A 14,543-nucleotide genomic window follows, 5' to 3' on the forward strand; every position below is an offset into this window, starting at 1 on the left:
TTTTTTGTTTTATTTTTAATTAACTTTTCTTGAGTTCTTTATTTTCTTTTTCTTTATTTTTGTTTTTAATTTTTGTTATTTTATTTATTTATTTATTTTTTTCTTTTAAAATTTTATTATTATGCTGTGATCGTTTCGTTTCGTAAAGTTGTTCAAGTGATGAGTGAAATTTTTAAAATGAATTGAATTTTTGTTATGCGGTCACAATTTATATACCGAACCGAGCCCCAAGTGGTACAAAGTCAATGCTGAGTACGGTTTAACATAAAAACACGCAAATGCAGACACACACGATCTACTGCTTGCTGTTGCTGCTGCTGTTGCTGCTGCTTGTCTACAAAGTTATTGAAAATTGAGCGTTGAGCTTAAAGGAAGTAAGATGAGTAAGTAGTTAGTGGGCTTTTACCTAACAAAAAAACTTTTATTTCTCTTTTACTTATAACAAATATTAACATTGAGTTTTTTTTTTCCTTCTTTAGTTTTTTTTCTTTATTTTTTTGTCGTTTTTAGGTTACGTGCTGGTTGTCAACAATTCGATAGAAATTTTTTTTTTAATTTTTTCAATGCACTTGACGATGACAATAAATTTTTATTATTCAAAATGTTCAACTTAGACGAATTTTTAACTTGTTTGGTCGGCTTTGTAAAAGAAGATGAGAAATTGTTTCGAAAAAAAGCTGAAAATTTAATAAATAATTATTAAAAGAAAAAGATGAACTTAGGGAGTAAAGTTAAGAGATTAGTTACGGAAAAAGAAGAAAAATTTCAGTGCATTACAAGATCTAGAGATATCGAGATTGCAAAAGAATTAGATTACAAAAACGCAAGTTGAACCATTAGAATCGAGCAAAGCCGACTACTCAATACCCTACACAATTTCTTTTCATTTTTTCATTTATTAAGTAACTATAAAGCTGCTAATGCAATCATCTTGTTGCAACTTCGCAACATCATTTCCGACCGGAAACAAAATATGTACGGGTGTCCCATAAATTTTCCCCGACCCGCCATATATCATCTCGAACCAGCTATGCAGAGCTATCTATTGTTTGTTTATGGCATCGATTTCAGTCTTCCAAAGTGGATTTCGTTGGTGACAAAATCTCTTTTGCCATATCTTGTGCTTCATTGCTTTAAAAAAGGTGGCAGTGCAAAGGATACTGCAGACAAGATTTGCGCCGTTTATGGGAGTGGTACTACGACTATTAGAACCTACTGCCAGGCAATGTTGATTTGAAAGATGAAGACCGCAGCGGCCGCTGTAAGAGTACACTCGGTGAAAATCCGGGATATAACGTGCGCGCGATAGTAGATACCACTAACATTCTCTGGACAACGGTACATAACCATTTAATCAAAATGAGATATATCGTCGTTTGATTTCGCATCAAAAAAAAAAAACAGCAAGAAACTTATGGGACATCCTAATACATTATTAGTTTAGCAATGCGGTCAACTTTTTTCTAAATCAACGAAGGGTTTCAGACTCGATGGTAAGGCATAGCAATACTATAATAGCAACACGAACAATATAAAGTCGTTCGGCTGATAAGTTAGACAACCGTGGTATTAATGTGAAAGGTTTTTCATTCGATCTAGAGAACTGCAGTCGTTCGATTCAAAGTTTTGTGGGCTTGAGTTGGAACGATTTTGTAAGGGTAGATAAACAAACTGAATTTTGGATAGTTGGAGAATTTTAGGAAAACATGAGCGAAGGAGGACGCATGGCGTCTAAGATAGAGGCTGTAAGCAAAACGAGTTATACGGTTACAAATACTAAGAAGTCTGCCTAATTTATATCCCGAGCACGCAGAAGAGACTTAAGTACCGCAGTAGTTAACATGCGTCATAAGGAGGGAATGAGGAATGACACGTTTAATCTTTAGAAACATATATAGATTTATATTGTACAGTTTTCAGATCAGAAACTTTGTCAATTTTGGAGCCAAAGTTGAGTTTGCGATCAAATGTTACCCCAAAAGACTTTGCATTGAATTTACAAGATCAATGGAATGCACGATATTTATCCACTTTTTGTACAGGGTATATTAAGTTGGTGCGAGCGTATGTAACACCCAGAAGGGCTTAAGGTGGACCTACCTTTTATTATACCGATCTAAGCCTGTCTGTCCGTCTGTCCGTGTATGTTTGTGCTCAATCTGTGGATCGCAATTTTTGAAATATTTTCATGAAATTTAGCACACTGAGATATTTTGGCCCAAAAACAAACGCTATTGAAAATGGTTCGGTTCGGTCCACTTTTTCGACCACTCCCCATATAACGCCCTGTTTTGAAAAGTGTTTGTATGAAAAGAAATTGTAATTTCGAAAGTTTCTCGGCAAAAGTGGCTAAGTAGTAGTATTTCGACATTCTAAATAGGCATAAAAACTTTGAATCGGCTGGGGTAATTTTTGAAACCCTCTCATAATACAAAAACTGAAGTTCATGTCACAAAAAGGTAATATTTTCAATGCTTCACGGAGAAAATTATATCATAATACCACTTGAACATAAAATCATTAACTGGACCAAATTTGGCCATCTCGGCCTATTTTTTGCATCCTAGCAGAAAAATGTAAGTCTGAGTATGTGATTATGAAAATTGACCCGTAATAGTAAATTCAGAAAAATAAGACTTGTGTCAGACAAAGTACTGTAGGGTATTTAACAGTCGGCCTTGGCCGACTACCATGTTCTTAGTTGTTTTTACCTTAAACAGTGCAATAATCCGAGCAATAATCTTTTATACTACATTTGAATGACCACGTATTAAATCCAGGTTGTACCATTGTACCACATGGCGCCAATGTCATTGTTTAGACATACTCCGGCAACATTCATTTGAATATCGAGGTGTAAATGCTGAAAGACCATTCCAAGAGTCTTGGGAACGTTCAATTCGAGTACCTTCAGGCGATAAAACCATGTAGAGAAAGAGAGAGAGATAAATGGAGAGAGAGAGAGAGAGAAACAGACCCTTGTGCATCAGGAGCAAGTAATATATATTTTCTTCTGATTTCTTCTGTTCCCTAAAAAGAAAACGTAAAACAATATTCGACAAAGTCACTTTGAAGGTCATATTGCTTGAGACAGCCTATGAAGAGTGCATTCATAATTGAATGATTACGCGCCAGTCTAGACGTGTCTTAAGCGACGAAGTCACCTTTGAAAACGAAAAAAAATTGTTTTATTGTTAGTTTTATTTTGGTCAACCCGCGATTTTTTGTACCCCTAATGTGTTTTAAATGCAGATTAGGCTGACTTTGTTTTTTTTTTCTTTTTCTTTATTGTTCCCTATTTTAAGTGCATTCATTCTCTAAAGACGTTAACAAATATTTGTTTGAGATTTTCTAGTTTAAACATTTTAAATCGTTAAGAGAAATTATTTAAAAATAATTTATTTTTCTTATACATATATGTATATATATATATATATATATTATGCAACAAGGCATCAGTTAACGCATTTGACATGAAAAAAAAAATTTGAAAAAAAAGTTTTTTTTGAAATCTTTTTTTCTTTTTTGTTATCTAAATAAGCATAAAAAACACACACATAGTCAGTTAGTTATTTATCATCAGGTACATACTCAAGGGAGATGAAATTTGTAAAAAGAAAATATTTACCTGTTTTTTTTTTTTTACAAAGATAAACATTTAACCTAATATCCGTAGAGGGAGAGTAAAAAGGGTGTGACTTCTTTCAACATAAAATGATTTACTAGATATATATGCATATGAGCATAAAATTATACGATCAATAAAAAAAACAAGTATTATTTATATTATAAGTTAAATACCTACGAATAAAATAAAAATAAAAAATAAAAATAAAATACATTAAATATTTAGTACGTGATAATGTAAGTTGGTCTGCAAACATATCCATAAATATGTTTTTGTGTATTGTGCGTTTTTCTTTTGTTTGCGAGTACACATGTTCATGTTTTCGACCTACTGTCTGAAATGATGCCTCTTTTCAAGCCCGTCACCGAAGGATGACGGGTTGATTCATTTATCAAAACGCCCAGAAGGAAGCTTAAGAGCATATATTTTTGCTAAGCTGCTTTAAATTCTGAAATGATGCAATCGTGTCCGTCGGTCCGCCTGTAAAATGCCTATTATAAACATTGTCGTTGTCGCACAAATGAAGTTATTTGGAAGAAACATTCAAAGCTCTTACAAGCAGATTAATATTGAAAATGGGCTGAATCGGTCGGAGAACATACTTACAATACTACATAAACTGAGAACGCCTCTGTTTAACAAAAGGAATAAAAAATTAGTTTCATGCTCATTGCTCGCAAATTACAGCAAATAAATCTAATGAAAACGCATATTCGATTGGCGATGGTATACTACCTGTACAAAAATGAGAAAAGGCGGCCACGTTCACTTAATGGTATGGTACGACATAATTTAATTTTTCTACCAATCACAGAAGAGCAAGGTTCGAAAACACCATAAAAAATATGAATTCCTGGCCAATTTCAAAATGCGAATGCACATAACTGTATCCAACCATGTAGTATCTTTGGTAAACGTTCTCCTGTTCGCAAAAATGAAGATATCGGCTACGAATTTGAGTAAAAAATTTGGAAACTGTCCACAGAGGTCCAACACGCTCACAACATTCCACAAGTGTATGCAACTAAAACTGACAACACCTTTGCTTTGCATATTTTTTGCTCGTTGCTCGTAAGCGATATAAATGTCCATTTTTATTCTAAAATTACATTCAGCCATGATGAAATCTTTCTACATCCATCATAATTACGCTATCTATATCTATTTTTCAAGCCTTTCCATTTGATACCTATATCGACGGCATTATGATGCAAAAATTAACGTTCCCCAGTGCTGGTTTTTTTTTTTCTTTTTGCTCTTGTAATTCCTACCTGTTTCCTGCGGTGATTGGAGAGCGCTTGGGCATATACATTTTTAAATTTGTGAGGACCAACGTTGATGCACGTGTTTGTCCCGGACAAAGTTAAGTATATGTAACAACGAGGACAGGAAAGTTCATAAGGTATAGGTAAGCTAGAGATGAAATAAATTGTAGAGATTACCTACTAATGATCAGCCTGATAACGATCAAGGAAAATATATATCTAATTATTCGGTTAAAGAGTGACCTAAGTTTATTCATATTTAACATTATCATAGAACTGAAGACTCTTCTAAGCGGTATAGGATTAGAGGCGTAATTAAGATTTTATCCGGGATGTGGTTTATCATGGTGTGCTCCACTTCACGACGGGGTGCTACCAACAATAATTGATGCAATTGCGACAAAAAATTCCAAATGTGACGATATCGCGAGTTTTCGCCATCAAGGAATACAGTCTCCCATAGCCAATTTCGCTCAGTGAGTGTTTGCAGTTCCAACCACCTACATACTCAATGCATAGGCACACACTATTCCTTCTGATTAACACGGTTTTCGATTGATGACTTATTGCTGGCTGGAGCGAAGGTGCTTAGATTCTCGTGACGACAACCAAATGTTAGCTGTCTTAAGGATAGCTTTAAAAGGCGAGACAATTTTTCGATATAGAATTCCCAAATTGGAAAATGGGGAAAACCAATAGCCAGTATTCGACAGCGCTTTGATTAATCTGTTCATTCATTTTGTTCTGAAAAAATGAATATTTGGTCAAAAGAAACGTATCCGACTAATTTATGCTTCCAATAACATCAAATTCGAACCATACCCTACGCCACTTGCGGTACAAGGATATATTAAGTTTGCGCGAATATATTTAACAGTCAGGACTTGAGATAGGCCGAATATTTCTCTTGATCGATCCAAGTTTGTCTGCCCCGTTGTTCGTCTGATGTCCGTATTCAAGTATTCTTGTGTTCCGCCTATAGATCGCAATTTCGGAGATATTTTGATGAAATTAACGTAGTTTGGCCAAGGCTATAAAAAATAGTTTCCATCGGACTATTATTTCAAGCACTTCTCGCATAATGTCTTATATTGGAGAGTTGAAATAATTTTCAAAATTTTTCAAAAAATTTTGCTAAGTACAGTTTTCCGCCATTTTAAATTGTTGTCAAAAATTTGAATACGATGGGCTAATGCTTGGAACTCTGCAATGTAAAGTAAGTCTTTACATACCAAAACCGACTAATATTCCTTCTGAATCGATCCAGGTCAGTCTGTCTTTATATTTTACCTATAGATCGCAAGTTTTGAGACCTTTCGAAATTTGATACACTGACGTATACTGTTCGAACAATGAACGGTATTGGAAGCAATCGGGACCACGGTCATTTCCCAGTTTATTCTGAAAAGTCGTGATATGAATACATCAGTTACGGTAAGTTTCGGGTTTATGCAACTCCCCGACGGACTTACATCCTTTATTATATCGATAAATTCAGAATCGCTTTGTAAATCGATCTAATCTCGTGCTGTCCATATGTCCATCTTATTTTCTTTTGTTCAACCTACAATCTGAAAATTTTTCGAGATGTATTTATGGAATTTGGAATGCGTCAGGACCACACTTTTCAAGCTCTTCCCATACAAAGCCTTAAAACCTTAAAAGCCGTTATATGAATAAATTTAATGGTAAGACGTAGCTCACCAAACTTTTTTCTCTAATATATGTATCGTATACTATTCTTCCTGTCTTCCAGACCCACCTTTGCCTTCTCACATCTTATATGCATGACAACGTTTAGTAACAATTACCAAACGACCACAACAAAAAAAGATAAATAAATAAATAGATAAATAATAGATGAGAAAGATATATGTGCATAATGGTACACCATGTCCATCGTTTCGATGATTTTTGTAGAAGATGGCACTTAAGTAACTTACATAAAAATGTTGTCATAAAACTTACAATGTAAATAAATTTAAATAAATAATATAATTAAGGTCGCATATGAATTTTTATGTACATTAGTATCTTGGTAACAAGGGACCCTCATATATAACTAAATAATTTTTTACTTTAAACGAACCATTAACTATTTGTTAAGAAAGTTGAAAATAAATCAAAAAAAAAAAAAAAAAATGAAAAGAAAAGAAAAGAAAACAAATTATGTGCAAACTAAACCAGCAAAATTGTTTCCATTCAAATTACTTGTAACAACAAAACACATTTTGTGTATAACAATCCCAGTTTATCTAGAAGGTCATAAAAATTAGCATTTCTTTAAGCACAAGTGATTGAATAACTTCTTCACCAGTTACTTATGTAAAAGAAAAAAAAGAAAAAAAAGGGAATAACAGCGGACATGCTGTTATGCTTTTTGTATATTGTGTCTTTTATAGCTTCTCGAACAATTTACATTTTTATTTAAGTCTTTCTTTTTTTTATTAATTATTTTATGTAATTAGGTTGGCGAGAAAGAAATTCTATCCAAGCCATCCAAGTTTTTCATATTTTATCATTACACTCATATATATTCAGAATAGTAAATCAATTTAAGTATGTCCATCTGTCCATCAATGTCATGTCTTTTTTAATCGTTCTCTTGACAAAAGTGTACATATCGGCTTCAAATTCGATGAAAACATAGGAGGCTCTTGCACACAGCTTGGTATTGAAAATGAGCCAAATCGGTCGAAAGACAAACCTGCGGCATCACATAAACTGCGAACATCTCTATTTTCCAAGAAGAAAAAAAATGATTTTTAGCTCATTACTCACAAGCTCATGCAGATAAACCCACAAAATATTGAATGTGTATTTTAGGGGCAACACTATAGAGCCTGTGTAAAAGTTGGAAAAATCGGCCACGACTTCCTGTTATTACAGTGCAAGAAGATTTCATTTCTTTCTTAAAACCTTCTTAGCGGTCAGAATAAAAAATCTTCAAAACACTTGTAAATTACATATATTTCATATATCTTGACCAGAATCAAGATATGTTCTCTCTACTCGTCTGTCCATCTGTCCAATTATGTAGCATCTACAAAAATGAAGATATTTCCGTTCAATTTGCAAAAAGTTTTGGAAATGACCTAAATCGGCTAAAGGGCGAACCGGCTATAAGACAACATAAGGTGACAACACTTTTGCTTTCCGAAGTTTTTGCTCTTTATTCATGGACACGCATAGTACAAGTTTTTACCTCTAAATGTTAGGCAAGCCCACCCAATAATGCAGAGTATAGACGTTTAGAGTCTTCGCTTTTTGTGTTCAGTCTATTTTACTATAACGGCAATGACTATAAAAGATTCGTTTACGACTGAATAAAATTTTCTTACTTGTTAATGCATCATAATATAACTGGGAAAGAGACAAAGGAAAAGAGAAAGAGAGAGAGAGAGAGAGAGAGAGAGAGAAAAGAAGCGAAATAAAGCCGAGATAACTTTCTTGCCACTCTAATATCATTGCCGAAAAATTATTTAAGCATATCACGTTTAAATTAAAAATAAAAAAAATTATGAATTATAAATAAATAAAAAAAATTTCATTTTTTTTTTTCCTTAAATATTTTGATTATTATCAATTTCCCTTTAATGACCATGTAGGTCAGAGAAGGTTAGCAAACGTAAATAATCATATTTGCAATGGTTATGATTATAATTTTCTAATTTAATTCAAGGATAAAATTCTTGATTAAAATTTTATTGCTTTTTTACTTTATAAAGTCAACATATAGTAAACATATGCTTTTATGTTCTTTCTATATCAAATGATTTTATCTACGATCACATTAATCTGAAAACATATCCCCAACGTATATATATATATATTTTCTTTTTGTTTTTTTCTATATATGATCATCCATTTTGTGGTTACGAAAGTAAACCTAAATAAAATAACCTAAGTAATAAAACCTAAGTAAATAAAATACACCTCTGATTAAGATTTGGGTCGAGTCTTTTATACCGTACACCAATTGTGGTACAAGAGTATATTAAGTTGATACGGATGTATGCAACACTCAGAAGAACGTAAAAGAGACCCATGTTTGTCTATCCGTCTTGCTTTCTTACACCGATATGTTTTAGCCCAAGGATGAAAGCTGCTGACAATGGCTAAGATCGATCACTTCCCATGTAATAACCTTTTTGAAAAGTCGCGATATGAACATCTGTAGATGGGCCTTGTCCGCCTATAGTGTTTTCATTTGCTTTGAATATATTGTGTTTAAAACTTGGTATTATTTCTGTAATACAATACATACATAATTGTATAGCGTGCGGAAATCGGTAACAATTATTACGAAAACAATTAATTCACGGTTACGTCTCGTGGAATGAAGTTCAGACTTTGATACAATGAGAGATGCAGCCTCTTTAGTAGAAAGAAAATACATCTTACGTTCCTCAAAGGCTTTGACGTGGACAAAAATAACTTTTGGGTGTGGTTTGTGGGCTGAGAATATAATCTTTGAACATGAAAATGATATTGCAGTGGAGAAGACTAGGGAAACATGATAACTGTAGGATGTTTTTCGTTGTCTTTAGACGATTTCGATTTGGACGCTATATGCCTTCAACGTTTGGTGAGAAAAGCTCAACCTCCATGTAATCTCCACAAACAGCTATGTGAGCTTGCCACAAAGATCATCCAATATAACTCTACTGGACTTTTTGCCTTGGAGTCATCTTGAAGCATTTGCTTGCTCCAATAAACCAAGGACTCTCAATGGCCTTATTCACCAAGATTACTTGTATTATGGGTGAAATAAAAGTAGGTTTATGTGGAAACACTGCAAAAATTGATGTAACATATTTTTTGCAGATGTCCAGAGGCCATCATTTATATGGGAACACTTTTACACAAATGGGGCCATGGCTCGCCACAAAATATAGTACACCATCTAAGAGTTATTCATAAAACAACTTTTCAATACAAAGCGTTATATGGAGAGTGATCAAAAAGGTGGTCTAATTCAAACCATTTCCAATAGCGTTCGTCCTTAAGCCAATTCACATGACTGTACAAAATTTTATCAAAACATCTCAAAAATTACGGCTTGTAGCATCAACTGGACATACGGACAAACAGACTTAGATTAACTCAGATTATGATTTTTAATCGATCGATGTAATAGAAGGCGGGTCCTTCTCAAGTCCTTCTGCGTGTTACATATGTCCCTACTAACGTAATATACCCTGTATACTAAGTGCTGTAGGGTATAAAAATGATTCTGATTCGATTGATACAATAAAAATAGTGCCTATCTAAAGTGCTTTTGGATGTTGCGTAAACTTAATAATACCCTCGTACCGCGACTGGTGAATCAATATATAAAATAAAAGAAAATTCTTATTGATATCCTTTACCTTTTAGTTACGTTTTGGACAATTAAAAAAAAAAAAAAACACTTTTTGATTCCTTCAGACTTAATTTGATAATGAAAACAGAAATATTTTAAAATTTCAACTGAAAAATTTTTGTCGCATTAATTACCTAAAAGTTTAAAAAGTCAGGTCTTCCCGGCATCGCGTTAATAACGATGACTTAACAAAATGCGTAATGAATTTTAAATTAAAAAAAAAAATATATATATATATATATATTTGCTAAAACCTGTAACACGTAAGGTATTTTTAAAAAATTTTTAAATTTTTTACGCATACAACAACAAAAAGTGTACACCACTTCTTATATTTATATAAAAATAAAAATTATTTAACTCAAAGAAATAGTGATATAAAAAATAAGGTCGATTCTTTTCCCATTGATTAATGCAATCTCTGTGAATAGAACTAAAAAGGCAAAAACATATCGGAAAAGCTAATAGAATTGTCTTCACCAATGCTCGATTTGAATTAATATGCCAACCAACCAACGACGGCTTTAAACTAAGTTGACCTTAGTCAATATTCAGTCGAAGTGAATTGAACTAATGTCGCATAAATTCATGCTGTTCGCGGCATTTTATAACTTTAAAGAGTAAATGCGGAAAAAACATTGAAATAAAGGGAAACATTTTGGAATAACAAAACCAAGGTTTAAATAGTTGAATGTACTGATGTCTTGAAAAAAACAATCGAGAAAATTATATTCGGTCGCGATCGAATCTCTTACACCCACCACCGTTATCCTAAAAAAGACAACATAAAAAAAAAAATAAAAAATAAAAGAACTTCATTTTCATTACTCTATAATATGGAGTGGGCGTAGGTGCTTTTTTTTTCTATTTTCAAAATAAAAGTTTTTGTCGCGTAGGCGTGTCATTGGAAAAATTTAAGTCACTTCAAAATGCTTTTGCTTATAATATGCAGACGATATTTTCGCGTGTTTACCACAGATGCACACGCAGTGTCCTAGACGGACGGACAGGGATGCTTAGATGAACTCCAAACTTGAAACTGGCCAAAAATTTGCATACTTTATGTGGTTTTTGAACCTTGTTTCTATGCCTTATAAAAGTATTGAAAAAAAAATTGAATTTTGTACACTATAATATTGGGTAGGCGTGGTCAGTTTTTTCTATTCTTGCACAGGTACTACAGCATCACCCATAAAATATGCTGTCAAATTTTTATACACTTATCTGCTATAGTTTTTAAGTAATGACCAAAATCCAATTTTTTTATTCCTTTTTTAAAAGAAAAGGTTTTCTCAGAGCCTGCGCTTCGATCGATTTACACCATTTTTAATACCAACTTTGTGCAAGAACTTCCAATGTTTTTGGAAATTTGAAGCAGATGGCTTCGTCTTTGTAGCCAGCATAATGTTTATAACCAAATTCACGTGGACGGACATGCGAACATGCGAACATGCTTAAATCGACTTCGACTTGAGTGAAATTTTGTACAGTTACGTGTTTTGACTCAGGAACCAACGTTACTGCAAACACATACATGACACAGTTTACGACAAGAAAACACTCTCATCGTACAATGGTGGGTATGATAAGGATTGTTAGAGAATGTGGTGTAGGATCGCCCTTGTCCGGTTATAATGTTCTCACTTCTTTCAATAGCAGTTTTGTAGCTTTCTTCTGGGTAGTTTTTAGAAAATATGAATACACTGTACAGTTCCTGTTATCTTAGATATAAAAATGTGTCAGATATATATTTTTCCCTTCCATGTATCAATATATAATTACATTTTCCGTGTGTCACAAATTCCAATATATTTTGATAAGAAGGTAGATCAATTTTTATACTCTATCCTAGTTGCGGTACATTAAATTTGTACGAATGTATATAAAACGCAAAAGGACATGTGATAGGCTCCTCTTTTAATATATATTAATTTATAAGCTCTGTCTGTTCGTCTGTCCTTCTGTCCGTCTTTTTTGTCTTTTATTTAAACCCTGGTCCGTGATTTTTGAGATGTCTCGTTAAAACTTGTTACCCTGACTTGTTTTGATCCAAGGCCGAACGTTATTGAAAATGGTTCGGATTAGACCATTTTTTCCCAACCTCCCATATAGTGCCTTATCTTGCAAAGTCGTTTTATGAATAACTGTGGTAAGCGAAGTAACGTCGGGTATTTAACGTTGCGGCGTGTTTTCACTAGTTTCTCTCGCAAATCATGGAAAAGCAATTTTACACTGACGACGTATCAGAAAAAAAACAGATTAAAAGCAAAAAAAAAAAAAAAAGAGTATATTTTGCTGATAATTATGATAAAAATTTATTATACTTTTTCTCATTCAATACATTAAGGCGATTATTTGTTTAAAATTTATCCTTTACATAAATTCAAATCATTTTCCAATTAATTGTATTTTCTAAATTGTCTGAATAAAGTGGAATCCAGGCATAGAGTTCCACCTCGCGTATGATTACAATAACTGCAATGACATACCATATTGTCAGCGCACTCCTCATCATATTCGCAAAATTCATTTGCATCCAAATAGCACTTGTAGATGGTACCGCAATTCTCCGGATCGGGATTGTAAGCAAAACTTCCCAATTTACATAGCGGCATTTGTGGTTGTTCATTTTTTGGCGGACATAACGATCTAAGATTCGGATTTGAAAATTGATAATCGCGATGATTCCAACGTTGTATAGAAGATGCCTGTGTCTCATGTCTGGAGACAATTAAGAACCCCATTAAAAGCAAAGTTAATATAGAATATGAAAACATTTTCTATTCCTTTATAAATCACACCAAGGATCCTGTGTGCAAGCATAAACCGACTGCTTTAGTCCTTTTCACAGTTAAGCCTTTTATATTATCTCATGGATTTTATACTCAGTAAATTATGCGAATATATTTTGTTTATGTTTTAATTTTAATCAATTACCCGTTTAACGAAGTATAAAAAAATAAACGCCTTTTCTTGGCCACATTTTAAGTCAATTATGTTAATTACAATGTAATGACCTGTCAACGGACGATACGTACGTCTTAGTTACATGAATTCTTTATAATTAAAAGGCACATTTTTTTGGAAGACGGGAAGTAAGTTGATCAATATTCTTCAATCTCAACTTTTGTGAATAAAATAATGTTAAGAATTTCATCAAATGCCCCAATTAATCCCATTTTTGGATTCCAGTAAATAACTACCATTGCGGGAATTTGACCTTTAACAGCCAAACTGAAATATCCCACTGTATGGCTTCCTGATGCCTTTCGTCTGATACCAGACCTAAGCCAATGGCGAAACCTTTTGCATTGAGATGGCATTACATCAGTAGGAAGAAGAGGAGGCTTCACTTCAACTTGATCAACCGATCCACTGCTTCGGCTAATTGAGAAGATAAATCACGTACTACTCATTTCAAATAAATAAGTACCCTATATTCGGGCCATTCCGTTTATCAGATGCCCTACTTCACTTCGCCTAATAGAATCGTGACAATACGTGAAAGATGAAGGGTATATTCATTTTGTCAAAACATTTGCATCGTTCCGTAGAAAGCATCATTCTTGATCAGTATCAAATTTTAAATCAGTTTAAGTATGTCAATCTGTTCGTCTGTCTGCCTGCCCGTCTCTGTAATGTCTGTTGTAAAAATTCTCTTGGGGGAAAAAGTGAAGCTGTCCACTTCAAATTTGGCAGAAAACTTTCCATTTCCACTACTCTTCCACTATTTTATGTCAAAAAACGAAGCGCATAGGGAAAAAAGAATATAAAACATATACCTATGTAACGGGCGTCGAGGTGATTAGACAGACGCGATTGCTAGGAATAGTCCTTAGCTTTGCAGATGTGCGCTTACCCGTTCGTAAGTGCTTGTCATTTAATTGCTGGAACATAAATTATGGCCACATTCTTCTCGGGTTTGTACACACATTTTCATTGCTCTACAACTCCACAATACATTTTTGCGTATTCTTCAAAATTAATCGTTATTTTACAATATTTACAATTTTCTTAAGATGATTCTGATTTTGGTAAAATAATTTTTGATTCGCTAGTCTGCCGAGTTTATTGTATTTCCTGTGAACTTATTACAGCACACCGCAGGATGCTCAAAACGTCATATGATCCAAACTTAGCAAACTCAGTTTACTTCTAGAAGATTTTACTAACTTCCACTCACTTCTGTCATTAAAAACTACAAGTTAGACCTTGTCGTCATAGGTGAGTGCTTTTCATTAGTCTCTTTGAATGGTTAGATCTAAAATATGGACCTATTTGATCC

This window comes from Glossina fuscipes, unplaced genomic scaffold (assembly GCF_014805625.2).
Source record: "Glossina fuscipes isolate IAEA_lab_2018 unplaced genomic scaffold, Yale_Gfus_2 114, whole genome shotgun sequence".
NCBI classification, from domain to species: Eukaryota; Metazoa; Arthropoda; class Insecta; order Diptera; family Glossinidae; genus Glossina; species Glossina fuscipes.